This window comes from Chroicocephalus ridibundus, chromosome Z (genome assembly GCF_963924245.1).
Source record: "Chroicocephalus ridibundus chromosome Z, bChrRid1.1, whole genome shotgun sequence".
NCBI lineage: Eukaryota > Metazoa > Chordata > Aves > Charadriiformes > Laridae > Chroicocephalus > Chroicocephalus ridibundus.
In genome coordinates, this window is record NC_086316.1 from 80,159,116 (window position 1) to 80,174,148 (window position 15,033).

Consider the following 15,033-nt stretch of genomic DNA (forward strand, 5'->3'; position numbering starts at 1 on the left):
CAGGAGCATTTGTCTCTGTCCTGGCAGCTGTGATTATGAACTGATCTAGCATGGGTCCCTTCCAGGTGCAGTCCTTCAGGAACAGACTGCTCCAGCGTAGATCCCCCATGGGGCTACAGGTCCTACCAGCAAACCTGCTCCAGTGTGGGCGCTCCACAGGGTCACAGCCTCCTTTGGGCATTCACCTGCCCCAGTATGGGGTCCTCCATGGGCTGCAGGTGGATATCTGTCCCACCATTAGCCTCCATGGCCTACAGGGGGACAGCCTGCATCACTGTGGTCTTCACCATGGTCTTCACCATGGTCTGCAGGGGAACGTCTGCTCTGGCACCTGGAGCACAGCCTCTCCCTCCTTCTTCACTGACCTTGGTGTCTGCAGAGTTGTCTCTTTCACATATTCTCACTCCTCCCTCTGGCTGCAGTTGTCTGTTATGCAGCAACTTTTTCCTCTTCATAAACACGTTATCCCAGAGGCACTACTACCATTGCTGATGGGGTCAGCCTTGGCCACTGGCAGGCCCATCTTGGCTGGCATTGGGTCTATCAGACTTGGGGAAGCTTCTGGCAGCTTCTCACAGAAGCCACCCTTGTAGTCCCCCGCTACCAAAACCTTGCCACACAAACCCCGTGATTTGGTATGTTCAGTAATTTCTGGTGTTTAATTAGAAGTTAGTGGGGTAAAATTACAAGTAAATCTTGAATTGTCAAGCCCAGGGTCACTTTTTTTCTGAAGACAGGGAGGGGTAAAGATGAAGAATATTGAAAGAAAGGGAAATTTAATTCCTAGCAACCGTACAAAGTCATGGACAGAGATCCCAGAGTGCCCCAGTGTAACCTCTTCAGACCAAGAGAGAGCTCAAGGAAAAAAATCAAGAAGCCAAAGAAGTCATGGAAGCAGACAGGGTCCATAATAACCTAGGAACAAGACTAGAAAGAGGTCAGGCAGATATATCTTAAGAAAAAGTAAAACCAGAGCTTTCAGAGGCAATATCATATATGACATGAAAAGCTAACAACAAACAAACAAAAAAGCAGACACTGAATAATTTAATACAGCGTTAGAAGTCTGGCACTGGCACTTCTTTGCTGGCTGTTGGCTGCTGGATGTACACGGGGTGAGATTAACCTCGTGTGTCTAAAACAGGCCAGAGACCTTCCTAAAATTTATATGCTGTAGTTGATTAAGTTTCACTGTCCATAAAATATTTCTGGTCTTAAACCTAGTAATATGGAAGTAGCCATTAAGATCAGCCTGAAGTTGCAAGGAGGTCTTTAAACCCAGATCTCCTTAAGGCCAAACTAGCAACTTCAGCATTCTTTGATGTAATGAAAATCATTTGTATATAGAGTTCAATTCACCACATGGGTCTCTGTTCAGAGATCCTGTCTTTAATGTCACTGGAACAGAAACACATGTTGTCCTATACCCACAGCTCTGCTGCATCCTAAACACTCCAGCTCCTCCAAATTCATGCTGATAAAACCTCATTACAGTTCTGTAATGTACTTCTGATACACATTTCCACTTCCACTCTCATCTGCAATCCCTGGCATTGGCTGGGACTTGAAGAGAAAGTGTAAAAACAGCTGTGTGGAAAGATGGCATTTTTTTTTTCTTGCAGTATTTTAGTCACAGCTAGAAACAAAACTTACCAGAAATCTCCTGAGACAGCCTGTTCTTAAGAGAATTCATTGCTAAAACTAATTCACAGAAGGTTTATCCTCACTCATAGTATCCCATGAAGTAATAGTTTTTACTTCCCCAATCCAAGGTTTCTTTCCCCATTAACTGCTGGGAAAGCAGAAATGTTCCAGCATCTGAAACCAGGCAATTTGGGTTCACTTCTAGCTATGGAGTCAGTCTGACTAGCAAATCTTACCACTCTTTCCCCACAACTTCTCACATTATATATCCCTGCCATGCCAACAACATTTGAACTCCTCAAGAGCTACATCTAAACTCTTAAATGTCACATAATTATACATATATATCTGTGTATATATATATGTATATATATGTGTGTGTGTGTACGTGTATATATATATATAAATTGTTAATTGCACCTTTCATTGGAAAGCTTCAGAGTGAGTCCATGGATTTGACAAAAAACTCAAACAGAATAAAATGGAAGAACAAAATAACATTCCTAAAACTTTGTTCTGGGTCGACAGAAAGTCCTGCGTTTGAGGGCTCAGGAAAGTCTGTATTCTTCAGCTGATGGTGCACCTCACACCTCAGTTAATGGTGAGCTGAGCAGCAACCAGGGATGGCTATCGCTCTGCTTGCACAGCCTCCTCCTCCCCTCAAGTGTTTTTACTTCCCACTGTCTGTGTAGAAGCAGACAAGCACGCGTAATCCTCAGCGCATCAGCTAGAACATAAGCTAGACATAGATTTGAGGTGACAATGCATGAGCTAAGCCCTTTGATATTGTGAGAAGGAGAGTTAGTTAGGCATGCTGTTAAATATAATAGAAATGATAGGGAAAGATTGGAGCATAGATGCTGCCTGTTCTTTGAAAGGAATGGGGTATTTGGGGCATTTCCATCTGCTGAGGAGGCACACTTATGTATCTTCTTTAGAAGGGACCTCAGCTGGGTTTGTCCTTTCTCACAGAAAAGCAGCCAGAGCAGAGGAAAAGTTTTTTTCCTGAAAGCCTTATTTTTCCCAATAACCTAACAATTTGAGCAATCCTCTGAACCATAAGAAACCCAGGGATCCTTCTCCAGTATTGGTCTCCCACCTTTCTAACCATGGAGGTAAAATTTATCCTGAAATAACATTTGATCCTAAAATAATATCAGACTTTGGTCTCCTCTGCGCATTAGTAAGTAAAATCAGTCTCATACATATTTGTAAAGGGTTTTAAAACATAGGTAGGAGCCTTGCTCTACAGCTTTAGAATTTTTGTTTTTCAGCTGAACATATTCCTCTGAGTAAGCTATACCGAATAACACAGAGTTTCCTGTAAACCACACTTTCCCTTTCCTTTCAACAGCCTTTCTGGGACTGTAAATATAAAATACGTTTACCTGAATATTGTTTGCATCCATCATTTCCTCATTCTTCACAGTGTCCCTGGGAGAAAAGTAGAAAATATAAACTGTGGTCTTGTCATGATAAGGGCTGTCCTCATTTCAGCCACTGTTTTCCAGTGTCAATATGAGATATAGTCAAAGAAGTGCTATCAAAGTGCTACTTTGCTGAGCGGTTTAAGATCACCAAGAATGATGGTGTTTTAAGTTAGCTGCTAACTTTGCACTGAATCAGCCTAGAAGAGACCCTGTTAGTAGTTATCATATTGCACCTCAAGGGGAAGCAGCAGTTGGCTGAGATAAGTTTTTAAACCCCTGAAATGTCTGGCATTTATATCCATGGGATCATGCAAGGAATGTGAGGAAGTCTTCAATTTACGGCTATGAATCATGCTTCAGTAGGAAGGCAGCGTGGGCTGCCCCTATGCAGACTGCACTGCTTTCTCCCTTTCTCTATATCAATTTGCATCGACCCATTTAAATCCTTGAGTGATGACCAGGACCTGAAAAGCGCAAGAGTATACAGTACAGTTTGGGGTCTGCATTTGAGTATTCGCTGCTTTCAGATGTGGTGTGGACTGGGATGAACTACTCTGCTGACCAAACCAAATGTTTTATTTTGCATTTCTGCCTGTTTTGGTCATTTGGACATTCCTCTTTCCCTCCGTTCTTAAAAAGCCAAGAATATGCTTACCTCTTTCACATTTGTTCTGTGATACTTCAAAACAATAACTGAAATATCTCCTCACAGGACCAGACACCAGAATACAAAATATTATGAAGTCAGATTTTGTTCTGAAATATAGCCTGAAATTTATAATTAAATTATTTTTAGGGTGGGGGAATATTTTTTGCAGCCAACGAAGTATTCTATTTAATTTCTTTCTATATCTAGCTTTTAAGATGATGATTAAGTATAACAAATCTATTTCTAAACTAAATATTTCTTTAAAAAAACCCAAACCAAACAACCAAAAAAACCCTCCAAGGTTTAAACAGTTTCCATTTGATTTCAATTGCTTGCTTGTTTTTTTTATCAAAGTGAGATTTTACCATAATTTACATATTTGCATGGAACAAACTTCCAGATATTATCATTTCTAGTGGATAAACGTGTCCTCTTGTAAAATTTGTAATGAAACTTAGAGGAGCATGTCTTCCCCAGTCCTACCTCTAAACAAGCCCCACATTAAAGGTGCTGTGCCTTTGTATGTTTTCTTGGTGTAATTTTGAAATACTTGTCAGCATCACCCTTTATACCTTCCAGAGATATAATTACACCTGGACTTCCCAACATAATGCCTCTAAAATTCTTCTTCCGAAAGGTGACTAAGAATTTAAGAACATAAAGGCTGAGAAAGTATCATCAGCAAAACAGTCTGATTGGAGATGTGATGGCGCCCTGATGTTCACGTTACTGATTCAGATTGTGGGTAAGAAGGGAGAAGTTCCTCATTTTTGGATAAACTGTTTATTTTATGACTTTTATTTCCCCAGTAGATACCTGACTCAGGCACAAGCTTAATGATCCGAGTCAAGCCGAGGACATGAAATGGTCTGCAGAGAGTTCCAGCTCCACTCCTGCCTTTTCTCATACCTGCTCTCTCCCTGGCCCTGGCTTGTAATACTCCCTCCCTTACTGCATGGTGAAAGCTCAAGTAGGTTTACACATACACAGCTTATTAGTAGGGATCATATCTGACGGCAATCATAGTTCAAAGTTGACTCAGGATGGGGAATGAAACAAGGAGGAGAAAGGAGACAGAAAAAGGAAATCCTCTCCCCTGTATCCAGGTGGGAAGAAAAGTCATGAAATACCCAAACAAGCCTCCTCCTCTGGGCATCCTTTCCAGGGCAGCAGGTGGTGACAATGATCAAGTTGAAAACGACAAAAAAAAAAATCTTCTTTTCTTGCTTTCTTCCCAGTACAATTATACTTTTCATTAAGACTTGCTCAAACTCCCCATTGGTAGTTTCTGTTTACAACACTACTGGTGCTGGTTGGAGCATGTCTGATTAGGTGCAGGTGTTGCACTCTAATTGGCCATTAAATTTTGGCATGTATATTATTGATAATATTTACTGGATTTTAAAATTAATATTATTCATTTTCTACTAAGCTGTTTTTGTTTTAATTTGAAGCTGCAAACTAAAACCTACAGGGTGAAGGGTGAATGGGTCTATACATGGAGGTATAGACTAGTAGCTAAAGGCGAAAAGGTGAAGAGACAGAGGAAGAATAAGATCATTTAAACATGAAGGACAATGACTTTGGAGAAGAAACGGAACATAAAAAGGTCAGAACCCCACAGGTCAAGGTAGATAAGGATACTTAAGGTGCCACGGTAAAGGCACTGCTGCAGAAGCCTTGGGGTGTGTTGATGAAAGGTTACTGGGTTGCAAGTGAAAGGCGGGTTAGAGGTGGAGGGTCCTTAGCATTGCAAGGCTTAGAATGCATAAAACATCATGCAACATTTTGTCTTCTAGGTTCCTTGATGTTTTTTCATGCCAACACATGTCATGAGACACAACCATGAGAAGGATGAGTGTGCTGAAGGAAATGAGGCAGTGAGCATGACAAGTTTTGGCTGCTGGGCCGTGTGGGAAGGTTCTTCATTTTTCTATAGGAAGAGGCATAGGAGAGAACCAGACTTTTAATGTTAGAGCAACTAGGGTCACTGTGTCTGAATTTGCTGAGCTTAGCTAAAGCCAGTGGAAATAGACACAATCCAAGGAATTTCAACAGGTTACTGAAGAACATTCAGTAAGTAGGGTGATCAAAGGATTCAATTATTCGTGGAAGATCTCTCTCTCTCTCTCTGTTGACTATAACAATAATCACTGATGTTCTAAACTTGTAACTGCAGTTAAATGTCCAAACTCATTTGGGACAATCCCAGTCATTTTACGACTGAGAAACTGGGGCAAGGTGGAAACAAATGTCTCATAACCAAGAAGCTCGTGATCTGGCCTGCTAGGCCAGAAGATGTGAGATGAAACCTCTCAAATGTTAGGACAGAATGTGCCGTGCAAAACTTCCATGCTCTTTGCAGATCTACAGGTCTGGTGTGGTGGATCCTAGCACAGGGCCCCGTAGCCAAACCTCACAGCTCATATGATTTTTTTTTCTTTTTTAATAATTTTTATGTGGTATATATCCCCTCCACTAGCAATGATAATTTAAAACCCAAATATGGAAAATAATTTAATTTTCTTTACTATTCCTCATGTATTTTCAAGTTAAAAACAAACCCAAAACAACCCTCATCAGAATGGACATCTTGTAAACAATACAGTTTTAGCACTGACCTTTCTCCTACCTTTCTCTCCTGTTTCTTTTTCTTAGAACACAGTTTATTCTTTTTTGATTGTTTTTGGTTTCTTTATGTTTTCATTTTATTGCCCCTCTCTTTTTCCTTACACATCCTCTCCACACAAATCTTTCATTGTTGAAAAGGGAATCCCCAAAACCATAATATAAATGTCCAGATCCAATCAGAAAGTTCAGCTTGTCTCTTTTATTCTCCTTTTTCACCAGCCTAACTTGCATGACATTGTTTTGCTATGAGAGACAGTGAACATTCAGAACTGAATACCATCTTAATAGACAAGAAGAACTTGTATTACATAGAAGTGGAATTTACAGGGCAGTGTTCTGTCACTATTCATCTTAGTCCAACAGCCCTTTAATGCTCACTGTCACCAGATGTTTTAGAATATAGGTTATTTCTTCAAGGTGCTGATTGATTTTATAGGGACAAATGTGCAGCCTGAAAGCTGTGGAACATGACGAGTTGTGCAGGAGATCCCGAAAGAGCAGCATCCTTCTTCCAGTGAGATTTCTTTTAGCTTGAGGCCCATTAAGGCTGCCAGTCCCCTTGGCATCCCGGTTCTCCTGCTCAGGACACAGGAGGTCAGCAGTACAAAGACCTGTCATATGGTTATGGCAAGCATCTCTTGTCTGTGAGCAGCAGAAGTTCCATTTCTGTTTTCCTCTGAAAGCATAGGGAAGTCAAGAAATACAAGGTAAGGAAGCATCTCAGGTGATTTGGGCATTTCTCAAGTCTGAATATACTGTGTCTAGGTGGTCTTCTTTTTTTTTTATTTTTATTAGTTGTTTTTTTTCCCTGCAAAAATGGGATTCTGTGGTTTAAGTTCACTTACTGAAACATATTTAGGTACTCACAAAAGTGGCACATTTCTCTGCTGACCCACAATGGATGTGGGTCTCCTTTTCCTTCTATCTAAAATTGCCATGTCTATTGTTGCATACTGTGAGCAAAGTGTTATCTCTCCAATTCGATAATGCTGTCCTCATTGTACCCTAGATGTCCATTGCAGGATCAGGGCCTGTATTAGTTTCCTTCTCAGTTTTTATCTGTATACTTTTGCTTAGCTTTGGGGACCGCTGTGGGCCCATTTGTGAAATGACAGTGCTTTCTGCCGGGAAGATCATTATAGGCAGAATGCATTCCAATGTGCAAATTACAGTTCTGCTTATAGGGAATTTGTTCTGCTTAATACAAAAGAGCTTTACAAAAGGAAGGTCTCGCTGCACTTTCCCCTAATTTGGAGCTGCAAAGCTAACTTCCATGCTGTGCAGAAATGCACAAGGAGGGTTAAGTCAGTTTTAAAAGAGCATCAGTTGGGTGAGAATGTGTTTGACCTTCACAGGGTTCTTCAGTCATTCTTCAGCTTGAGTGGCTGAGTGAAGAGTGTGTCATTCTGTCATATAAAAAAAAAAAAAAAGAAAGAAAAAAATTTAAAAATCGATCCTGTCTACCTCTGAAAGCTTTAGTTTTCATTGGCGTCTAACTGACATAAATAATATTTGGTTGGGTTTTCATTGCTATTTTTATTTAAATGTTCTGGGGTATGCCAAGTTAGCAGCAAGGTCCATTTTTATAACACTGTGAATTCCCACAGTTCTGGTAAATATAATCAGATAAGGGGAAGTTGAACTTAAACCTTCTGTTGCAGTCAATAAAAGTAAACTTCATAACCCAAGACTATATCTCTATTTATATTTGCTAATTATAGAAAACTATTCAAGGACACTTTAAAAACAGGAGTTTAAATCGATCTAATAAAAAAATAGAAGAACACAGATGTAGAAAAAGGAGACAGTCAGTGAGAGCTAAGAAATCAAAAAGAAAGAGAATACAAAGGTGTGTATTCACTTGAGCTTTGTACAAGGCACAATATTCCCCAGATACATTCCCATTGTTCTTCACTATTGTGTTATCTCTTTGACAGTGATCTTGCATTTCTCTAAAAGCTTGTTGACCAAATGAATCTAGGTGTCATGGCACAGATCATAGAAATGATTGGAAGCATAGGCTCTTCCGAGGAAAAACACATAGGAGGAAAATTATGAGTTCCCTGCATTGAAGGTTTGAATCCAAGAACCTATGTCTCTTTTGCCAGATTTGCTTTGGTGATTTATGCAGAAGGTACAGATGCTGCAAAATGTTAGACATTCAAATTAAATTCCCAGTATGGCACAGGATCAAATTTCTCTCAGTGACCCTGCTTTGGCAGGGGGGTTGGACTAGGTGATCTGCAAAGGTTCCTTCCAACCCCTACAATTCTGTGCTTCTGTGAAATCTCTCAGAGAGCAGTTCAAGAGAGGAACCTAAACTTTGCATGCTGAGTCATCATCTGGATGTGTTTTCTAGGAAGCAATGTCCTAACTGGGGTATAAGACATAAATGCTTAAAAACAGCCACATGGACAACTCCCACTGTCCTCTTGAGTTTCTGCTTTCTTCTAACTATTTTCTATAGAAACTTGTGGAAGGAAAAATTTCCATGTGCTAAGACAGTGCCGACTGCAATACTGGGCATCTGCCCTCCACAATACCAGGTAGAGAGATGCCTCATAGAATCACAGAATCCCAGGTTGGAAGGGACCTCAAGGATCATCTGGTCCAAACTTTGTTGGCAAAAACGCTGTCTAGAATAAGATGGCCCAGCACCCTGTCCAGCTGAATCTTAAGTGTCACAAAGAGGACTAGGAAAATTCTTGTCCCTGTGTTTTCTGGACCATGACCATTTGCCAAACTTTTAAAAGGGTGTGTCTTTCCTAGTGATGTAGCTTAAGAGCAGAACACAGAATATCTACAAAAACTACATGCTGGAGATATCAATAAATTTAACTGATCACTAACAAACTCCTTCCAAAGACGCAGTGGTGTGAACGGTCCTCCTTACTTCCCTCTACAGACAAAGACACGGATTTTAAAATGGAGGATTGTTAAATGTGTTCATCTTTATTCGAAAAGCTGGAAATACATTAAATCATCTAAAAGTGATGAAAATATATATGTCATTCCTGTGGCACAAGTCAGTATGTACAGCTTGTACAGCTTACTACTTTTTTTTCCTTGTAGAGACATAGATAGGTTTGGGTTGGTAGGGACCTTTACAGATCATCTAGTATGGCCAGATGCTCTGTCCCAGCCCCGAAGAGCAGTGCCACCCATGGCTTGGCTCTTCATCTGAGCTGTTCCCCTCCAGCCCCCTCAGCTCCATGGAGGTCATGGGAGATGATGGGATCACAGGTGGAGGCGGCATGGCTGCAGGCTGCATCACTTACTGTATTGGTTAGTGATGTGACCCATTTGTTTTTTTGGGTAGGCTTCAGGTCAGATCTTCAATGGCTTAAAAGTTTCTTTAAATGGGTGTAGTGTGTCTCTTCTTCTCTGGCATCTGTGATAAAGGGTTGCAATCTGAGAGAGTTTCCTGGTTACACCGCTATGGTGCAGTGAACACTTACTCCTAGGGTGTCCTTTTATATCAGCCCTTAGTATACGTTACGACTGTATAAGAACCGAAAGCCAAAATATATTGGGTTCCCTTTGTAATTACTCAGTACTATTTTGACATCGAGTGAACCAATAGGCAATATTTGTGGTGTCCTTTTTAAACTCGCACCTTAATAATTTTTTAGAGCAGCCAGACCGAAACACCATGATATTTAAAAAAATACATTCCTATTCTATTGGCTAAAAAAGAGGGAAGAACTCAGATAATGGTAGAATAAAAGGAATAGCTAAATAAAACCAGAATCACTCATGCTGTGCTTAAGATCACACTTACAATTTTTTTCTTTTTTTTTTGTTTAATGAATATGAAAGTTTTGAGAACTATTTTCAGAGAAAGAAAAGGAGAAAGAAAATAAAGTATATTTAAGACCTCCTTGAAGACATCCAGAGTTAATAATGATATACACAACTGTGAGATGGGTGCAAAATGCCACAAACCCAGCTAATTAAAAATGAGGTTATTAGTTTTTAGTTACACTGCAGTTAGAGATAATGCTGGAGAGAGCCTGAGTGAAAGCACATTTTATATTGTAGTTGGAAGTGCATTTTATGTGGCATTTTATTTTATTTTAAATGGTGCTTCTATTTAGTGAGAGGAAGATTTCAATTATGTGTTAAAATGGACTCACTGTGGATTTTCTGTATCTTTGAAGGGAGGGGGAGGGGACAAGAAGGGCACAAACTTTCTTCCCAATTTGGCATTCCACCAAAAACAGCACTAAAAATTTGTACCTCACCATAAAAGACAGCTGCCCAGATTCCCAAGATGTGGGAATGCCTGACATCTATGGATTTTGTTTTCCAGGGCGATCAATAGAAATTAATCACTTGTTTTCAAAGTGTAGATCCAAATATCACTCTCACCGTGATGCTGTTTATGGCCAGATTTTAAAGCAACTCAGCTCCTACATACACAGAAAAAAAAAAAAAAAAAGGAAAAAAAAATTCCCTTTTAAAAAGTATTTTGCATGCTAAACGTTTTTAGAAATCTGTCTGTTATCTAAATTCTAAAATAGTTGTTAAGACCTTTGAACAAGTTACTAGTAATTCATCTGCACTGATCCATGAGTGTCTACATCTAAAGCACCTTGCAGGGTGTGGTGTTCAGATGGTGAAATCCTCCTGCCACTCACGTCAGTGATTGAAAGGTCCTTCAGTTTTGTTAGAGTTGCTCTAAGCATCTTGTTGGTTTGCACAGCTTCTATCACACCAGTGCTTCTGGTATTACCTATGGTAAGATAAGACAACATGAACAGTAATTAATTTTTTAGTGTTTTTTTGAAATATCTGTAGATGAAACTACAGTTTTCACTAGCTGAAGGACGAAGGCCTCTAGAGCAGCAAAAGGAAGATTTCAAAAATTTCACTGAAGATATCTGTGACTACTTAAAAAAAAATATATAGCTCATCCCCTAAAATAAGATTATTCAACAGAACAAAATCCATAAATTGTAATTTCTTTCTCCCCATTTACCTATTTATCCACTCACATCTGGACTGGGCTACCGTAATAGGTCAGGTATTTTTGCTCCTACAACAAGATCAAAACCAAAAATAAACTGTAATATAAAGAATTTCCTACTGAATCTAACTTTAAAAAAAAAAAAAAAAAGCAGAGGTAAAGTGGCTTTACCTGTGCATAAAATCAAGATGAGAGAGTCTTGATGCACATCTGAGTTATAAAGAGTTGACTTGTATTTCTTGACTATATAGATATATTTCTTTTTCAACAGTGAGCTTTGTTTACGGAGAAGCACGTAGGAGACACGTGTGGGATCATTTTCCTGCCACCCGGAGCTGTCAGCCAGCAGAGTGAATACAGTCTTTAGGCTACTCTGAGGATAAAGCCAGGGAGATATTCCTCGGGGTGAAACACAATAAGACCTGCTTCTTCTTTTGGTATTTGACCAAATTAAGTGCAGTGCAGTCCAAAGGATTTAATGACTGTGCTCGTACTTCTAAGATTACCAGAGCCAGAAAATATTCCTGGGCTCTGGAATACAATTGCCTATAAAGCTAAATTGTTAAAGTTGTCCCCAGCACAGTTTCAGTGCCAGGTAGCCAGCATTTCCCCGGACAATTTCTGGGAACTGTTCAGGAGACAACTTGGGCCAAGGATGACTCTCAATAGGCACTTTGGAAGTGGCCACCCAGTTTTTGGAGGTTAAAAGAATTTCCCAGTACGGAGGTGGATCGAGCTGTGCCAGCTGGCCTCTGCTTTTCTAACCAGTTCTGAGCATGTATAATTTACTAGTATAGATGTGGCTTTTGTTTCCACATTGTATATTACATAATATCACAGAGCACAACATGAATATAATATAAAAAGTAAATTAAAATGGGAATGAAAAGTTCAATTAAACCAAGAACACTTTCTCCAGAATCTCTTTGGTAACAGATTTAGGGGGGAAACATTGCCTACTTGCATCTATTTTGGCTCAGGAAGTATTTCAAAATTAAGAACTTAACTGTGAATTACAAAATGCAGCTCCATCCCAGTTCTAATTAGTAGACACTCAGCAAGTTTAGGAAAAACTGCACAGAGTAGCATCTGTTGGTTTTTCACCATGCAACACACATACATACACATACACACATAATTCAATGAAAATAAACAATACCTAACACTTTGAAAAGGTCACTCAGTCTTCCTGATGCAGACACTTTGCTCCCTTTGTGACCAGTTTCACAAAGAGCAGTCTTCCTAACTTCAACTGTTTAAAAAGCTAACCTTTATGCTTTAGATTCCCCTCATCTCTATTGACACAGTCTCTTGTGCTGAGGGCTTTTCTCCTCAGGAAAACATCTCCTGCTCCCTCCCACCTACCATGCTAATCTTGACACTAACATCAGAACCTTCATCTTCAGTTTAACATTTCAAATGGGAATTTCTAAGCACTCACTTACCAAAAAAAAAAAAAAAAAAAGGGGGGGGAGGGGAGGGGAAGAGGGGACAGGGAAATATCCTTTGGTTTATAAGCAAAGCTAAGCAGAACACAGAAAACTTTCTGCACATAGGCAGTGTTCAAACATTTTTACGAAACCTGAGCCCCTGGGCAGAGAGTCTGCCTTCTCCGATGCATCGGTCCCCTTTGCAAGGCGGGCTGGAGCACAGACCACCTTGCTGAGCTGCCATATTCCTCAGTGATGAAACAGCAACCCAGCAGTCATGTAAAAGTAAAATAAAATCCTAACACTGATAAGAGGCCCAGCAGTTTCTACTCTATGTGACCGCCGAGATGATGTTGTGAAGATGACGCACATCTACCTGGGGTGGTGGGAGCTGCCTGAGTCTACAGTAAGCCTGAGGCACAGTGGGACACAGTCAATATCCTTTTAGTCTAACGTAGACTGTTTTTCGGACATCTGTCGAATTGCAGAGGTGGTCATCTTTTCAACATGCAGGGTCTCAGAGGGTGGTCAGGACTTAACTCTTTTAAACCTCTTCTCACATATTTTTACTAAGAGGAAGGAGTCCTCTCCCTCCACTGCCTAATCAGTGGCAAGCGATCAAGCCAACTGCTTGTTTCGACAAGAGGCAAAGTCTCTTGGTCTTAGTCAAATGAGGAGAGGGTAGTCCACTTCTGTGTTGCATGTCCTGGTAGGAAGATGCGAGGTGTATTTATCCGACTGATAGAGATGTCTGTATGTATGTCTCTATGAATCTCCTAGCTTGGGGGTTGGATTAGATGATCTCTAGAGGTCCCTTGCAAAACTTACCATTCTGTGATTCTCTTTAAAGTCAACACAGAGAAAGCAAAGCTTTCAGTGTGCCTCATTCTAAAGCAGCCCAGAAAAACAATTCCCTGATTTCCTCTTTGTCTCCTCTGACTATGAGGGCAGCCCCTGCTAATGGCAGATTTTGGCATTGCTAGACCTTGTCAGTGTGGTGTGGTGAGGTGAGTCTCACCTTGGTCCTTCTGAAGGGTAGCTGTTATGTATTATCTTTTCAGTTACACCAGGATAGATCATCACACACAAGAGTCGTGAGGTTTAAATCAGGGTAAGACTTCTTGAAAAGTGCTGAAAAAACAATTCATCCTAACTGAAGGCAGAAGAAAGGGCTGAAGTGAAGGTACACTTAATATTTCTTCAGAGATTCTTTCCTTCTACTATATGAAGACAGCAGGATCTGCCAAGACTCATTCTGTAGTTTGGGGCCAGTACACCTTTTAGGAAACTTCTTGTCATGAAGATGGGTTATTTCAGCACAGGATTTTGTTCCTAAAGCTGGTCAGAATATGCTCAACAACAGCAGTTTCCCTCATTAGAAATACTTTTTCTTTTCTTTCATAAAAGAAATGTGTGGGGAAAAAATTGACATCATTATTGTTGTAATCTTTCTATTTTAATTAATGTTTTCTTTGAAATTGTACACTTCTTTTTATCAAGTTCATTTTCAAGACCTTGCTTTTTCCTTATCTATTTAATGAAGTTCACCATATAATAAGAAAATGTGACTTCTGGTGATAAAACATGATTTAAAAAGAAATTATTTCATTACAAATATCTATTAAAAAGGACACAAATATCGACATACAAAAAATACTAATATAAACCCTGCAAAATGCATACAACTTCAAAATATAGTTTCCTTTTCATGCAGAGATGATTTCTCTCTTTTTTCACCAGCTTTTTTGTCTTTTTGCTTTAGTTTCAGAAAGAAATGAGGGACAATGAATTACAAAATAAATTAAGAAAGGCGCTTCACGTATGAAACCTCATAAGCCTCACCTGTTTTGTTTTCTTCACCTCATTCGTTCAATAAAAACATGAATATTAGAGAAGCTTCTGAAGGCCATGGAATAATATCACCAGTAGGATATACAGCTTCCTTCGATAAGGAGAAAAGAAGGTTGATCCTTAAGTCTTCTCCTAACGTACCTGTAATGGAAAATACCAGAGAACCATAGATGAAAGCAGTTGTTCCTTATTTATGTCGTTGCACTGAGTCTTGTTGGCAGAGCCACAGGACGTGATGCTGTTTCCAAAGTGAAAACAACATACACATTGCTGTCCGAACAAGATTTGTATCACTCTCAGCCATTCCTTGTTTTGCTTCTCCTCTGGTTTCTTAGAATCACTGAATCATCTAGGTTGGAAGGGATCTTTAAGAGTCCAAACATTAACCTAACACTGCCAAGTCCACCACTAAACCGTGTCCCTCAGTAC

General features: G+C 39.8%; 1 long non-coding RNA gene across 1 annotated transcript; it reads right to left on the reverse strand.

Moving 5' to 3' along the window:
* Positions 1 to 10,663: 10,663 nt before the first annotated feature.
* Positions 10,664 to 14,609, reverse strand: LOC134508159 (uncharacterized). The gene is made up of 3 exons (XR_010068990.1): positions 14,596 to 14,609; positions 10,949 to 11,089; positions 10,664 to 10,766 (listed from the first exon to the last, which is right to left on the reverse strand). It is a non-coding gene; the product is annotated as an uncharacterized LOC134508159 (long non-coding RNA).
* Positions 14,610 to 15,033: the final 424 nt, after the last annotated feature.